General features: G+C 56.2%; 1 protein-coding gene across 2 annotated transcripts in view; it reads left to right on the top strand.

The window, feature by feature from the left end:
• The window catches only part of PWWP2B (PWWP domain containing 2B), a 71,006-nt gene extending 57,458 nt beyond the window's left edge, over positions 1-13,548 (top strand). The window contains exon 3 of one of the 2 annotated variants that reach the window (XM_019644085.1): positions 9,410-13,548. The gene's annotated coding sequence lies outside the window, so the exon portion shown is untranslated. Of the gene's footprint in view, positions 1-8,713; positions 8,916-9,409 lie in introns of those variants that run through there. The other variant, XM_019644084.1, reaches the window with a different exon arrangement.
• The last annotated feature ends 504 nt before the right edge of the window (positions 13,549-14,052 follow it).

The following is a 14,052-nucleotide window of genomic DNA, read 5'->3' as shown; positions in this document are numbered from 1 at the left end:
AGGGTTCCGGCGGGTGACAGGCAGCCCTGCAGGTCCACCGGCCGAGCCCGTTTCTGGGCACCACACAACCCATCTGGCAGAAGACCCGGCTCGGGCCTCACTCGCATGGAGTCTCAGCTGTGAGTTCCTGGCCCCGTGCAGGAAGGACGGGCCCTGAGAGACAGCATGGCTCCTCAGGACGTGGCCCCATGCCGGGATGGCCACTCAGGCTTCCGAGGGGCACAGGCTGGCGTCCTGAACAGGATGCCGAGAGTGGGCTGGCACCGACCTCCCTCCTTCCTGGGCTGCAGGCCCCTGGTGGCCACTGTCGCATTCCCGGTGGCGCTCTGCAGCTGGCAGAAGTTCCTGCCAGGTCCTCACAGCACAGGGCTTTCCCGGGCGTGGTGGGTTTCCGTGTCCCTCTGTCTGCAAGGACATCTTCGTGGGAAGTTTAAGAGGAAGCCTCTGATGGGGGCAGGCAGCCAGGTATTTTAAAGGGAAGTCTTTTCCTAAGTGATTCTGAAGTTAATGAAAAACAGCATAGTGCTTTCATTCTAGAAAAAGGCTTTTATAAATCTTTTCATTCTCCCTTACTTCATTAAAGACAGTCTTGGTAATAAAAAGAGATGTAGGATCAACAAGGTATAATTTACTGCTATTATCCATCTTTGGGACGCAATTGCTTCCCTAAATATAACAGCATCCTAACACTCGAAGCCAACAAAACAGCCAGCGGTTGCCCAGAGGCTGTGACTCCGAGCTTGGCACCGGCAGCTGCTTCTCCTCCGGCCCTGTCCCCCTGTCCTGGGAGGTGACTGCTGTGCACACCCACCGCAGAAGGCACACACACACTTAGCAGGCGCGCGGAAAGAGGGAGGGGACGGATAGGGGCAAAGGCCAGGGAGGCGGGGTGCTCCGGCCGCTTCCCTGTCCTGGCGTCCCCTGGCATGTTTGCACAGGCGTGGCCGGCCCACAGTCACAGGGCAGCGTCAGGAAAGCAGGCGCCTGGGCTTGTAAGAACTGCCCCGTCCAGCAGGGTCCTGGGGTCTGACCGCTCCCCAAGTCCAGTCCCAGCACCAGCCCTAGGCCGCCCATCCCTTCAGTCTCCGCCCACTGCAGGGGGTCTCAGGCTCTGCAGGAGGACCCCAATGTCCCTCTCCACTGCAGAGACCAGTGTCCCCACAGAGCCACCGTGCTTGCCTGGGACCAGCCTGGCTGTGAGTGTCTCCCTCCTGCCCTCCCAGCACCAGCCACAGGGACAGCAGGGGCACTCAGGACCCGGCCTGTCCAAACCTCCCTCTGGCCGTAAGGTACCTGGCAGCAAGTGGCCCCAGCACTCAGGGCGTTTCCACTTGACCAAAGATTCTGAAGAAGCGGGACTGAGGCTCCCACAGATGCACGTATACCCACGCACACACATGTGTGCATGTACACGGGTGCACATGTGTGAACACGTGTGTGCCCACACATGCACAATACCTAGCACTGTGTGCACATGTACAGGTGTGTAGACATACTCACATGCACACACACGGAAACGCATGAACACACACACGTGTCCACAGCTCCCTTGCTGACCCCACTGCCGTCCCCCACCCCTCAGATGCTTCCTGGCGGAGTAGACGGGATCAGGGGCCTCTGAACTGGACAGTGACGGGGAGCTGGGGTGGGGATCCGCCCCTCCCTGGTGACCTGCTCCAGAAACCCTTCCAGTAACAAATGCCCCCGTGGCCCCACAGAGCAGCGGGGGCTGCTGGGGGCGGGACTAGCTTGGGACTCACTTGGTGGCACCCTGTCGGGCTTGTCGTGCGGTTGTGCCAGAGCCAGCGGGGCCAGGGCCACACTGGGGGGCTGGGGAGGGGAGAAGGGCCATGGCCTTCAGGGCGGCCTAGACGCCTGCAGGGAGGGGGGACCCAGGCCGGCCGCCTTGGGCCTCCGCGCTCGGGGAGGTGAAGGTCGGGCCACATTCTTTGAGGAAGCTGGAATTCTGACATCAGATTTTCCATGCTCCGCTTGGGGCAGAGCCCCGCCGCCAGGAGGGAGCAGGGGGCGGGGCGGGGCGAGGTGGGCCGAGGGCCCCAAGCTGTCCTGTCTGGGCGTCAGCGGCCAGAGGCCCAAGGCTGCAGTGCTCTGCGCGCCGGCCTGGCCGTGTCCCTGGGTCCAGGCTGCCTGAGTGTGGCTCCCTGGAGCACTGGCCCTCTGAGACTTTCTCATCCCCGCTCTGGGCCCTGCTGAGTCACGTGGGGGCTGGGTTAGAGGCTCTAAAAATAGCCTGCGGCTGGGGCCAGCGCCTAAGTTATTATTAGGCTGGGACACAGCCCCTCCTCCAGGCTGCCTCCCTCCTTGGGCTCAGGAGCTGGAGTCCTCTGCTGGACTCCCTCCCACCCCAGTGCTGGCCCCTTCCTCTGCTCCCCACAGTGCCCTGCAGAGCTCCTGGCCCTGAACAAGGTCACAGTGACCCCAGAGAACCTGGGATGTGGCTGCAAAATGGAAACACGGCCCCTTGTTCGGAAATGATAAGAATTTCAAGACCAGCGCTGGGCTCTCCTGAGCTGGTATCTGCTGCAGCCGCCCAGGTCACACCCCAGGAAGCCAGCCCTGCATCCTGACTCCAGGGGTCATTTTGTTACCTGAGGAGACAGACAGTCACAGCCACAGACCCTACAGGAGCTTGAGCTACATCAGGGTGCAGGGGTCCCTCAGACACCAAAGCCTGTCGTCTGTTTCCACGGGCAAACAGCCACAAGGCCACCACCTCTCCGGTGACTTCAAGCCGTTCATGTGATGTCACGGAGCTCGGGGTGGTCACTTCTGGTAGCAGGCGGCCCCCAGATGCAGCTCTTCCTGAGCCAGACCCCAACCGAAGCTGGTGCTGTGAGGCCCTGCCCTCCCAGACCCGAGGGGATGCGTGTGGGCTCTGCTGGGCTGGCCACCGCTGGGCTCGAGGAGGACCCCAGGACTTGGGTCATTCCCACTCCACCTCACCTCATGTTTGTAGTGAGAGGCGTGGGACTGGCAGGGGCCCAGTGCACACCCAACAGCACAACCTCTAGCCTGAGCCCCATAGCCCAGCCAGCCCCCTTGAGGAGGCCGGACTCCGGCCTCACCCCAGAGCAGGCCTGTCCTCGTCCCACCCACGAGGGGTCATCTCTGGTATGACAGCTGCATCCACACAGTGGTGCAAGAAGACAGCGCCTGCTCCACAGCTGACCCCGGGACTCGGAAGGACAGTGTGCGGGCGTGCTGGGGCAAGGCCACTGCTCCGCCTCTGGAAAGAGAGAGGGAGGCGCACGGAGGCCCAGCCCGCCCCCACGGTGAACCTGGCTCCGGGAAGCCAGCCGGGAAACAGTTCTCCTTCCAGAATACCGCCGGGCCGGGTGGGGACTGCTATGACTTACCAAACACTAACAAGGGGTGCCCCTAAGTCGCCTTGCCCCAAAGCTACTTAGGCCATGGGTGTTCACAGAGATGGCAGCTTCTAGGAGCATCACATAGTTCCATCGCGATGGCACCCCAAGTTCAGTACCAAAGCACAAGCATCCGCCCTAAAGACCCAACGACCACACAGCTGAAGCGAGGGCTCCACCCCGACCACAGGGCCTGTCTTCTCTGGGTTACAGAGAATAGCGCGAGGCAGAGGTCCATGTGCCACCCCGGGACTCAGGCCCCACCGTGAGACCTGCCCAGCCGCCCTGCAGGAGTGGTGTCCAGCCCTCTCCTTAAATAGCCAACTCCTCCCCAGAAGGTCTCCCTGGCGTGCAGCGCAGCTCTGCAGGTCGGCAGCGTGCTGTCACCCTGACCAGTGATGCCCAAGACAGCAGGGTGAGCCTGCAACACAGATGGGACACGGGTTGGTCATCGTCGAGAACAAGTCCATCCAGGAGCTCAGGGCTGCCATAGTGCTGGTGGCAGCCACGTGCAAACATCCCACCTTCCCTCCACCTGCTAGGAGGTGATGGACCAGGAGGCTGCCCACCGAGCAGTGACCTCCAGGCCTGGGTCCCTGGAGCAGATGATGTTTAGGCTCCTGTGGGTGCTCTGGGTGGGGATCAGTGGGGATGGGGCCCCAGCAAAGAGGCCACTTTGCACGGAGTGGGGCCACAGGCCAACAGTCAGGCCCAAAAGTGGGGAAGCCAGTGCCTAAGGTGGGAAAACCCCTGACCTGGCCGTGAGTGATGGTGGGGGGAGGGGCCTCCGAGGACCCCAAGCCGCCCCTCGGTGGATGCCTCCTGCTCAGCGTCCTGTTTGTGAGGTGGCCGAATGGGAACATTTGGGTTCACACCTGCAGGAGCCCTTTAGAAACCTGAGACAGGACCCTCAGCACCACCATCTGGACACAGGGTAGGTGGTGTCCTGTGACGTGGTTTCAAAGGTCACTCACTGAGGTCTCCACTGGGCAGGCCCCACCCTGAGCCCTGTGGTCTGTGTCTAGGTGTCCAGCCTGGGACCCTGCACAGGCAGGGTAGGGGGCACAGACAGAGAGGGAGGCTGCCTCCTGACCCCCCTCTGGCCCCTCTCCAGCCTGGGGCTGAGGGGACAGGAATAGGCCCTGCCTCGCGGCAACAGCAGGTCCTGCACACCAGCCAGGTGGGCGGGCATGGGGGCATCGCAGCTGCCGGCACCTTGCAGTCCCCCTTCCCTTGTGCTGGAGCCTGGGTTGGGGAGACGAAGGCAGCCTTCGGGGTGCTCATTAACGGGGCGCACAGCCTCCCCTGCTTCGCATCACAAGAGCTAGAAGAAGCCTTCGTGTTTATTGAAGGGCTGTCATCAAGAGTGGCATCCTGGGTGTCGCAGCTCAGCCTTTGGGTGTAAGCCCCCGGGGCGGACGCTGTTGACTCTGGGCCTGTTGGCTCAGCTGCCTGACAGGGCACACTCTGCCCATGGGGGGGCAGTTTCACTCTGTCCCCCCACCCCGTCTGCCCCTGAAATCCGGGCAGAGTTCTCTGGGTAGGCACCTCAGGTGGCAGGAAAATGCCGGAGGGTCTCCCAGGCACCGACGAGGACCCTGGCCTGGGCCCTAGAGGCAGCTGTGGGGGCAGATGGGCCACGTGGGCAGGGCGGTCCTCTCCTTCTGAGTCTGCCTGTGGTGGGGCCCCGCTGGACACGCCCACCAGGGCTTTTGCCCAGCACCCCACCCGCATGAATCACCGAGAGCCGGCACTTCCATGGCAGGCAGACCAGGCTGCATGCCTGGGGCCTGGTGCCCCGGCTCTGCCAGGGGAGGCTTCCAGCTGCACGGGCCCCACGGCCAGCTCTCCGTCCCATCGCTCCAGGAAATAGCATGTTCCTAAAACTTTTCACATTACAGCTGCTTTTACTTTTTAAGCCCGAGCTTAAAATAGCCTGGGGGAGGGGGGGCCTCTGGTCTGCCTTTTCCGAGGTTAGAAGCGGTTGGCTCTGCACCGTCAGCTGGGGCTCAGCCAGAAGGCACTTCTCCTTTTTATGTAACATGTGTCTCCATGCTTATATTTTGAAAGTACATGCTGGGTTGGCTCCATAAGTTTCTTTCTTTTACGTGCGTGGGCTGGAGGGCTCGTGCTGGGGGAGAACGCAGAGAAAAGATGCTGACGTGTCTGTCGTGCAGGGACCACTTCTGTCTGTCACCCTTTGCACCGCAGGGTAGGTCTCAGCTGGAGGATGGCACTCAGCACCACTGGGTGCCCCACCGGGAACTGGCAGAGTCCTTATCTTCACGCTGCTGCCCGCAGGTTGCCGGGGCCCAATCTCCAGCCGTGCCCTTCTCCAATGGGGAAGTCGAGGCTGGGGGTGCAGTCATTTGTGGAGAGTCGCACTGGGGGCCCCGTGTCCAGCCCCACCCGCCAGGACAGCATCTCTTGTGGAAAGGTCCAGAAACCAGCCAGCCTCTCAGAGGGGTTGCCCGCCCCCCAGACACCCTGAACGGGAGGGGCAGGTCCTCCTCCACAGAAAGCCAAGCTGCCCGTGGGCACCCCCGGGGCCCCCGCCACCCTCCAGCGCTCACTTTCCTGCAAGCAGGGTCCCAGGCCAGCTCTGCCTTCCTGCCCACAGGAACGTGGACAAGACTGTATCCACGGTTCAGAAAGGAGCCCCACAGAGTTTCCTAGTGCCCCTCAGGCAACACCCCAACCTGCCAGCCCTGGAGGAGGGCCCTGGGCCCTGCAGGTGCAGATAACAGGTGAGCACCAGCCCCCAACTGTGCTGGTCACAAGTAGCCCCTGGATGCCAAAGAGACGTCCCAGGCTGCCTGGAAGCATGTGACCCTCAGGGTCCAGCTCAGAGCAGGTAGAATGGGTGGGGCACCGGCCAGCTGGGGGTCTGGGAGCACTTGTGAGGGTCTGTACAGGCCTGACCAGGGACCGTCATGCCACCACCCACGTGGGGCTCACAGTGTTGCCAGGGTAGCCGAGGGTCTGCAGGCTGGTCGCTCATAAGCTCCTGTGTCCTGGGCCTGGCTGCCCGCTGTGCCGTCCTCACCCCCCACAGCGGGAGGCGGGAGCCACGGCCCTCCATTGTGTGGGGAGGCTCCCGGCACCCTCCCTTCCCCACCCACGCAGTGACGATGGGGCCCATCGTCCTGAGGTCCTTCCAGGCCACTCTCTGGACCTTGCCTCCCTGAGCTCCCTGCACAGCCGGCTGGGCTGGGTGCTGCTGACCCCACAGGCCTGTCCTGTGCTCTGCCCCAGGGCTGTGCCCCTGGCCCTCGTTGACCCACCTGACCGCAGGAGCCGGAGGCCCCCATTGGTGGGCAGTGAGCCTGGGCCTGAGGGACGGAGGGTAAGGTCCCTCCCACGACTCAGTTCAGGGCACGTTGTTGGGGCCGGGGACTACAGAGAGGTGCCCTAAGAAACAGGACACAGGGACATTGCTGCAGATCCTCACTGAGAGGGCAGTGCCATGCAAACCCCCGTCCTGGAGAGGAGGGCGTGGACCCCCTGGCCGGGCCCGGGGTCTCTGCAGAGGCAGCTGGGTCTTGGAGCTGGTTTCTGACAGGCAAGCAGTGTTCGGTGCTGTGCAGCCACTGGGGGCTGATCCCCACGGACCAGGCCACCCCATACCCTGTGTCCTGGGCACGGTCTGCAGGAAAATGCACAGACAGAAACCAATTCTCACATTTTATCCACCTGCTGCCTTGTGTGGGGGCCTTGGGGCTGGGCTGGGCCCTCTGCTCTGGCCCCGAGGCTGAGCCCAGGCATGCCGCTGACCTCCACTCTCTTGCCCCGCTGGCCTTAGATGTCCGGATGGAGAAAGGAGTCCTGGGAGCCCAGACCTCTCCCCTACACCAAGGCAGCGGAAGGAGGGGAGGAAGGCCTCCCTTCCTGGGGTCAGGCCAAGTGTCGAGCTGCCGAGGGACCACAGACAGAAGCAGGCCCCAAGTGAGGTGGGGAGTGTGCGAGTGCTATGAAGGGCCTCAGGGGTGTGGGTCTTTGTCCCCCCTGAAATTTCAAGGGCCCTGTCTGGTTTGTCATCTGGGCTTTGGCTGGAAAAGGCAGAATCTGCAGTTTCCAAGCAGGCTTGGAGTCGAATGAATCTTTTATTAACACAACGGTTCCACGCATGGATCCTAGACCCGTTTTAAAGTTGAGAGGTGAGAGCACCAGCTGCTGAGTGGGTAATTGTACCATCTGCAATTCTGCTACTACATTTTGGGCCATTTACTCCTGCCAGCCTAAGTTAGTGTTGGCAGAAGGAAACCGTGTCCAAGAAAAAAAAACACACACACACACGAAAAAGACAAGAAACGGTGCAGGTGAGGCGTTGATACCTCAGCCCTGAGCCCCTCGCCCTGACCTGCCCCCAAGGCTGCCGGGACCTGGCAGGTGGGCTTGATGTTCCTGAAGAATTCTTGAAATAGTTTACTCCTGAAGGTACACAATTTAAAAAGCGATAATAGGTCATGTTGCAAAGTAAATATTTTACTTGACTTACACTTTGAAAAAATAAGTGGTTTAGTTAAATCTATCTGTGATTTGAAAAACATCTGTCATATATTTTCTGTTCTCGGGTATATCTTAATTTAGCTTTAAATAGCATCAAAACTTCCATTTCAAATGTGTTAATGCAATTGCCTGCCTGAAAAATCCAAGAGAACGTCTAATATGTCATCAAAGAGAGAAAACTAGAAGCAATAGTTTCCAAATGCTAAATATATATTATTCGATTAATAGCATTTCTATTTACAAACTCCACTCCTTTGAATATGTGATAGTAGACAATCATATTTCTAATGACAAAAGATTAAAATACCCAGGAATAAATTTAAGAAGGATGCATGACATTATTTTTTTTTAAAGGAAATTGTACTGAAGGATATATAAGAATTCTTGCATTAATAGAAAGGCTTGTTTTTGATATTAACATATTTTAACTTTATAATTAAAAGGATAATAAAGACTTCCTACCAAACGAAAGAATGTATATATAATATCAGAATAAGTCATAATATCAGAATATCCTTAGTAGTATTAACAATATATTTTGTTTCATTGAAGAGATGAGAAAAACCATAAATACATATAAGAAGAAAATGAAATATTTGGCTTTTACTAATTTTTCTTATTAGACTTGACTTATCCTTCGATACGAACCAATGGTGAGTTGAAGTAGCCGGTGTGAGGGACGGAGCTCTGTTCCCGTCTCAGCATTATGCTCACGGCTTTCCTGTTTTTAGGAAGGAACCTGTTTCCATACGGTATTGCCAACATGTAAACGTTTTAAATAGAAAGAGATTCAAAAACGCGTTGCTTTTGTACTAAAGGTGAGGCCCGGTGTCTTCGTTCACCCTGAGTGGATAACCCACACCTGACCGGACGAAGCCGGTGTGGCCTTTGGCCACGAGCAGCTGGAGCTCGAGGAGTAATTGCAGACATCGTCTCAGAGGTCATAGCCACCACCTGTTTGCTTTCCTTTTCTCTCTTCCTTCTCTCCTTCCTCCACGCTTCCTCCCTCCCTCACTCTCTCCCTCCCTTCCTTCGCTCTTTCCTGCCTTTAAACACAGAAATCCTAGCTCTAAAGCACAGGCAGCATGGCGTCAGCCTGCACAAAGCAGCACGCATTTACGGGCCATGCGCCCGTTGACTGTGGTGAGGAGGGCCACCCGTCCTGGAGGCCGGACTCCCTGCCGTGCCCACATGCGCGTCCCACTGGGATGTGTCTCAGGTGGGGTCCCTCTGGGTCCTGTGGGCCACAGGCTGACTCACTGTCTGACAAGTCTGCCTGCCAAGCCAAATTCTCATGGCCTGGGGGACTCTTGCTCCCTCAACCCCACACCAAATACTGCTGCCACGTTCTGAGCCCCTCTGAGGACCGGGCCACCGCCTCCCCCTGCCCTCCCCGTCCCCCACTCCCCGGGGCTGACTTTCAGCTGATGGCCGCTCTCCTGGGGCCAGCCAGGTGATGTCTGTCCGCCCACCCACAACACACGCCTTCCCGTTCCTGTCACCCTTCTTTCCAGTTTCGAGTGGAAAGTTTCAGGGAAGCATCCCCCAAGCTGTTGCTAAAACTGCTTTCAGCTGAAAGAGAAGATGACCCTCAATTGCCAAAGCTGTCTGAAACAGCCCAGTGTCACCGGGCTTCTTTCCAGCGCTCAAAGCTACTGGCCACCGTTGCCACTGACCACAAGGCATCACCGTTTCCACCACTTTGCTTAGAACAAAGGAAACATGCTGACAGTGCGTTATCAGCGGGGCTCCACCAAAGCAAAACTGTAGCTGGTCCAAAAGAAATCATCGGAGACCTGACGTTAATAGAGAAAAACATGTGGTGTGTGTAAACAGTGAGATTTAAATTGAACTGGCTATTACTCAACATAATATAAAAATTTAATAAAATGGTGTCTTCTCATTGAACCATTTCAACTTAGTGAGATCATTTATTCATGGGCCCGCTTGCTTCTCCGCTCTCCGCCCGTCCACTCCCTGCCCCTTGGTGCCCACGTGTGCCAAGCACGCTTTGTGTTCCCCGCACACCAGCAAAGGGAACCGCTCTGGGCGGGCCTCAGGGAAAAGGCACCAGAGCTCACAGAAGACTGTTCACCAAGGGTCTAGAGTGTTGTGGGGTTTGTTTGTTTGCTGGTTTGTTTCTTGGAAAACAATGCTAAGGTATGTGTAAAGTCTCAAAGATTCGAACAACGGACAACGGAGATGAATCTTTGTAAAGCTGATTTCATTAATACAAAGATGCAAAACAGAAACTATGGCTGAGTCAAGAACCCTTGAAAAACACGGGCTGCCGGTTGCCAACACGAGTGACGCTGACTGTTAGAGCAAGAGTTGGCCCGTCTAAACTTGGTCATCGGGGAAAAGTCCCAGCTCTATGGCTTTTCCCTCAGAGCGAGCTCAGTGGCTTGGAAGCTCTGACACCCACCGCGAGAGGGGCGCTGCCTAGCCAGACACGGATTGTCCTGGTGTGGCTGTCCTGGCTTTGTTCTAGTTATCATTTGGGGCTCAGGGGTTCTGGAACCTGTGAATCCTTTGGACACAGAGGGTCAGCCTGTGGCCGGGACGTGTCTATGAGCAGGGGTAGTGTCACCAGCAGGCCTCCTGTGGACAGCCCCTGCCCTCCTGGACAACGGTACGTGGCAACAGTTTCTGCATAATTGTATGTGAATAATTTGGCCCTGCCAACAACCTGTTTGTGCCAAAGGAAAGGCCTTGACTGCCCCACTCCACAGAGCAGGCCTCACGTGCTCCACACACATCGGGTCGCAGAGGCAGCTCCCTCGCCAGGAGAGCCCCCAAATCACCTTAATTTCCTCCACAGTCAAGCATCAAGTCGAGTGAGAGCAGTGCTGACGCTCGGTCCCTGTTTGGGCTGCAAGGGGGTGGCCGGGTTGGCCAGTGCTGAGAGAGCAAGCAGCCGAGGGGTCCAGATTGCAAGCCCCGGCTGGAGAGGGACCTCAGACCCATCGGGAACAGTTACAAGTGCACCAATCTGATGGAGCTGATGAAGAACCAACCGAAAAGAATACCGAGGGTGCCGGGACTGCGGAGCAGGGCCTCTGCACTCGTGTGGGTCTCTTCCCTTCCACCTGCCTTGTTTCCGAGTTTCCACTGCAGAAGTCTTGTACACCTTTTGTTGCATTTGTTCCTACACATTTTAACTTTTGTGCTACAGTAAGTGGAAATGATTTCAAGTTTTTGTCCAATGTGCATTTCTGATATGTAGCAATACAATTTTGAATATTGACTTGTATCCCTGACTTTGTGAATTCACTTGGTTAGTAGTATTTTTTTGTGTGTGGATTTGTCAGGATTTTCTATGCAGATGATCATGTTGCCTGAAAACAAAGGCAGTTTTACTCCTTTCTTTCCACTGTTGGTGCCTTTTATTTCTTTTTCTTATTTTGTTGCACAGACAGATCTCCTGTTGGAGGCTTCCTGGAAAGGGAGAGAAGGGGTTGCTGCCATCTTGCTCTAGGCCCTGGGAAGTGAGCGCTCAGTCTGTCAGCATTGAATGCCACGTGGGCTGGAAATGCCTCATGTGCCCTTTATCAGATTTAGGAAGTTCCCTTTATTTTTAGTTTGCAGAGTTTTTTTTATCGTAAAAAGGGTGTTCAGTTTTGTCAGATGCCTTTCTGAATCCATTGACCTGATCACGCAGAGCTGAAAACCAGCTAACCTCACAGTGCTGGGTGTCACCGGTTAGGAAAACCACAACGTGCCTGTCAGGTGAGGGTACAGGCATTACAACACTCAGGGGGAATTCTCGGCTGCACCAGGAAGCACTTACATAATCACGCTGTGTTTTAAAAACCAGAGTCAAAGCTGTGGGTAGAGCCTGACCAGGGCGCCAAGGGCAGGACTGAGTAGAAGCAGCGCTCGCAGAAGTGCTGTCAGGACAGCAGCAACGCTGGGGGCCCATGCGGTGACATTATGAGGGACCGGCCTGCTTGTCCTGCACTCACACTGCGCCATTGTGCTCAATGTTCTGTGACGAACATGTGACTTTTATAAGGAAATGTCCAGTAAGCTGGTACAATGCTACCTAGTCAGAGTGACCCTCATGTGTCTCTTGCCTGTTCTCCTGCTGGAATCTCAGCTTTCTGAGGACACAGACCATCTCCCCTGCTGTTTAGATCAGTGCACAGCACAGAGAGGGTGCTCAATAAATATTTGCTGACTGAAGAAATGAATGAGTAAATCAATGACTGGATGGACATAGGTTTAGGCTGCATGGTGCTGTTGGTGACCAGCAGGGCTTGGAGTCCTGGCTTGGTCATGTTCCCAGCCGTGTACCCACTGGCCGTGTAAATGTGGCCAGCTTTTTAACCCCGAAACCTTAGTTTTCTTATCTACAAAACACTCATGCTTTGTAAGACTGCTGTGAGGACTAGGAAGAATTGTAAAGCAACTTCCACAATGGTGCCTGCGGAGTGGTAGCTATTACTAAGCTAATTAATGAGGGAAGTACCCAAATAATTCAGAGGGAAAGAAACTTCCCTTCCCCCAGATGAATCTGAGGTCAAGTAATAAGCTGCCCATTAACTTACTAATGGCAAAAATACCTCCTGCTAAAGCCACCACATCCAGCCCCTCACAAAGAGGACAGATCCCTGGGTTCCTTTCACTGTGTCTAGCCAGGCTCTCCGCCTACAGAAAAATAATTGAGTCATTTAACCAGTGTTTTTATATACAATGGAATAAGGTTGACTCACCTGGCAGGAGTACTGAAAATTGATTGTTAAATGATTGAAACACACTTTGCAACTACGAAGTATCATCCATCCATCCATCCACTGAAGGATGACTTCTAAGCATGCTTGTGGACAAGGAATCCCAGCTGTAAACCTGTCAACTGTCTAATAATCTGAACCATAAATAAATTGGTTACTATTCTAAACTGAGCAATGATGTGATATTTAGTGGTTAATGTGCTGTCCCTTTAAAAAAGCTTACAGCACATTGTTGTTTAACAAAAGACTTGGTCCCTCCTGGGAACCTGGAGAGTGTCTAAGCAGGCTGGGTCGGAGCAGGATGGCTCCTTCTGAGGCATCAGTGTCACAGCTCCGGCTGCCTCCGCCTCCCCTCATCTGCCCTCGGCACTGAGGTGGGTCCAGCTAGAGGGGCCAGGCATCGCCAGCAGCTGGGTGAGTGGGGCTTTGCGAAACTTATTGTTATTATGTTGGCAAAGGTAACATCCAGACATGGGACAATACTTCAAAGATGAAAAGGGCATATAGCAAAAGCAAGCCTCCTTCTCACCCATGATTGTACAACGTGGCTTTAACATGGGTGATGTCGGCATTCAATATCTCTCTGACAGTCAGGTAGCACTGGCCCCAGGCGTGGTGATGGTCTGGCGTGTCATCGATTCACGTGATGCACATTTACCGGGTGTTCTCCGTGGCGGGCTCTGTCAGACTGCAGAGGCCAGCGGTCAGGCTGTGCCTGCGTGGCGGAGGGGAAGGACAGCCTGGTTTCCGTGGTGCAGTGGGCGAAGTGAGGGGGCACATGGGGTGCAGTGTGTGGGGTGGAGTCTGTTGGAAGAAGGGCATTTGAGAGGCCTGAGAGCCAGAAGCAGCCAGTCAAGTCACCTCTGGAGCACAGAGACAAGCACAGCTGTCATAGCCCTGAGCTGGCCCTGGGTCCCACCAACAGCCAGGGGGTCCATTGGAGGAGGGGCGGATCGGAGCCGCCCTGCCCCATGCAGCGCCCAGGCAGGCGCTTGGATAGGCACAGGTGCGGATGGGTACATGGAGGTCAGCCACCAGGCAGCGCACAGACAGGAAGGAGGGACCAGGACCACCCCAGGAGCCCAGGATTTGGGGTGGGGCACCAGGAGGAGCCAGGAAAGGCTGGGGGGTGGGCAGCAAGGGGGGGACCAAGCCTGCAAATGTCATGGTCTCCAGGCAGACCCCGTTTCCTGCAGGAAGACAGGTGTGTCAACCATAACGGAAAGTCAGCGGAGATCATGGGTGAGGATGGGCAGCTGAACCAAGGGCCAATGATAACTGATGATGGTCCCAGTGAGGTGTGGGTCTGAGGGTCTGGAAGAGCGTGGCCTGCTGGCACTTGGGAGCAAAGACTAATGACTTTTAGGAGAAGGTTTGCAGCAAAGGGAGCGGAGAGAGGTGAGAAAAATGGAGGGGTGTAGGGC

This window comes from Hipposideros armiger, unplaced genomic scaffold (genome assembly GCF_001890085.2).
Source record: "Hipposideros armiger isolate ML-2016 unplaced genomic scaffold, ASM189008v1 scaffold_85, whole genome shotgun sequence".
Taxonomy (NCBI): domain Eukaryota; kingdom Metazoa; phylum Chordata; class Mammalia; order Chiroptera; family Hipposideridae; genus Hipposideros; species Hipposideros armiger.
Note: the sequence above shows the minus strand (reverse complement) of the source record. Positions and strands in the feature narration are given on the sequence as shown.